The sequence below is a fragment of the Pseudorca crassidens genome, chromosome 8, assembly GCF_039906515.1.
Source record: "Pseudorca crassidens isolate mPseCra1 chromosome 8, mPseCra1.hap1, whole genome shotgun sequence".
NCBI lineage: Eukaryota > Metazoa > Chordata > Mammalia > Artiodactyla > Delphinidae > Pseudorca > Pseudorca crassidens.
In genome coordinates this window covers 3,229,775-3,232,409 of record NC_090303.1, presented here as the reverse complement: position 1 = coordinate 3,232,409, position 2,635 = coordinate 3,229,775, and the positions used below count along the sequence as shown (strand labels likewise).

Sequence of the window (2,635 nt, the reverse complement as noted above, 5' to 3'; positions counted from 1 at the left end):
AGAGGCAAAGAGATAGGGGTGAGATCAAGCTTTGAAGTCTGTGTAGTTAGTGACTTTAGCACACGGCATTCAGCACAGTGTCTGGGCCAGGGTGCGCAGGTGATGAAGGGCACCCCCACCACTTAGCTGCCCAGGGGAAATCCCAGGCAAAGGAGCGTTGAGTCGCTCTATTTGCTTGATTCTGATGCAGGTTGGTTGTCACCACTGCCTTTTCCAGAGTCAAACAAGCCATGCTTCCTGTGATCTGTTTAATCGATGTGCCTGTTCCTTTCATTTCTCCTGTTTTCCAGCTCTTTACTCTTCCTGAAACATTGCCAGCCCCACCCTGACCATCTGGGTCACATGTTTTCTCCTTGTCTGGAGAGGTGAGGTCATCTCCAGGGTCTTGGGGCAGAAATGCATCTCAAGAAAGATGTTTCCTTAAACTTCTCCCCTATCTCAACTGAGAATTTCTTTTTCCTATAACTGTCTTTCATTTCTAGTGTGAAAATCAATCTCCTGGCAGAAAAGACATAAACCAAACAGGATTTGGAGCAGTTTCAATTTCCCCCAGTTTCTGTGAAAGCTGCACTTGTGGTCACATGCTCTGCTGCTGAGAAGCTGGGCACCCTTGGGCAGATAACACACATCCTCTGTGCCTTAGTGTGTTTGCTATACAGGGATGCCAGGTACAGTTTAAAAGCAAAATCATCCAGAGAGAATACCATTTACATGTAATTTCATTATTACATTCTGAGGTTCCTCAATATTTTCCACTTGGTTTCCCATGAATTTTGGAAATGTGTTAGTTGATATACTACATGTTAACAAGATATTACATTGCAAAGGCAATGAAGCCATATTCTATACGTTGAGTTACCTTAATACCAACTGAATGTTTAGGCAAATTATTTTATTTGCAGTGCTCTGTTTCCTTACCTCATAAATGACATTGAGAATACAAGAATGTTGCTACTCATCCCACAGACTTAATGAAGTGAGTACACAGACTTAATGAAATAATATAAATAAGTGATTGTCACACTGTGTGCCATATCCAAAGCACACAGATGTTAGCAAGTACTGCCTACTAGAAAAATTTATTCGAGTAACCTAACTTTAAAATTTTTGTCATCTTGGGCTTCCCTGGTGGCACAGTGGTTGAGAGTCCGCCTGCCGATGCAGGGGACACGGGTTCGTGCCCCCGTCCGGGAAGATCCCACATGCCGCGGAGCGGCTGGGCCCGTGAGCCATGGCCGCTGAGCCTGCGCGTCTGGAGCCTGTGCTCCGCAACGGGAGAGGCCACAGTGGTGCGAGGCCTGCGTACCGGAAAAAAAAAAAAAAAAAAAAAAAAAAATTTGTCATCTTCTGATTCTTGAAGTTTTTAAAGTCTTTTTTTTTCCCAGAAAGCAAGGGAATGTTTGAATAAAAATGCTAATTAGTCTATGGCCATACCGCCCTGAATGAGCCCGATCTCATCTGATCTCAGAAGCTAGGCAGGGTCGAGCCTGGTTAGTACTTGGATGGGAGACCACCTGGGAATACTGGGTACTGTAGGCTTGGGCTTCCCTGGTGGCACAGTAGTTAAGAATCCACCTGCCAATGCAGGGACACGGGTTTAAGACCTGGTCCAGGAAGATCCCACATGCCACAGAGCAGCTAAGCCTGTGAGCCACAACTACTGAGCCCGTGTGCCACAACTACTGAAGCCCGTGTGCCGGGAACCCATGCTCCACATTAAGAGAAGCCACTGCAATGAGTAGTCTGCACACTGCAGTGAGGAGTAGCCCCCATTCACTGCAACCAGAGAAAAGCCCACATGCAGCAGCAAAGACCCAATGCAGCCAAAACTAAAATAAAATTTTTAAAAATGCCAATTAGCACAAATAAACACATTAAACTCATAATTTTTCCAAATTTAACAGGAGTGAAAAATGGATTTTCATAGAAATTTATAGGCTGATATTTTTTTCAATTAAAGGAGTTTGAAAAAGTACAAACCTCTTAAATATTTATGAAAAGCCAGCTTAACTTTTTTATCTCCTATTATTAAACTATCCATTAAATATTATCATAAAAAACTAAATAGTAACATATAAATGGATACTTCACAGTTCAGAAATGTATTTAAGTAACATGATACAATATTAGAAGCAAGACATTCAAAATTAACTTCCTAAAATAAAAGATAGCCAAAATATTAATAAAACATAATTTTATGTCCCACAATAGTACCTCTGTGAAATAGTTGAAAACAAAGAGTAAACAGACCATGCCTTCATTTTTAATTTCCATTTTCAATTTGATGGAAAGAGAAATGCAGGGACTGTCTCTTAGTTTTATGTGACAGGAGCTCTGAGTGATGAAAAAAGCATTTGAGAGGGATTTTCCTACTGAGGCAAATAGAGAAACATAGGTTCAAATAAGAAGACACAAACCACAAGCCAGAGACATAAGTATCTAGCAGAATGAAAGTGCCTGCACTCTCTGCTTGGGTCTGACAACCCTGTTGATGAACTGCTCTTTGGAGTTTGTGGGCTGCTCCCCAGGTGAGGGCTTAGCACTTGGAAGGTACATCCATCTTTGTTATTTATTGAAGTCACTTATTTCCTTCTCTTAGTGACATCTCTTTCTTGGATATGTTGTACAGAATGAA

The 2,635-nt window shown here is 41.7% G+C and overlaps 1 pseudogene; it reads left to right on the top strand.

The window, feature by feature from the left end:
- The first annotated feature begins 1,420 nt into the window (after positions 1 to 1,420).
- Positions 1,421 to 1,539, top strand: LOC137229580 (5S ribosomal RNA; annotated as a pseudogene).
- Positions 1,540 to 2,635: the final 1,096 nt, after the last annotated feature.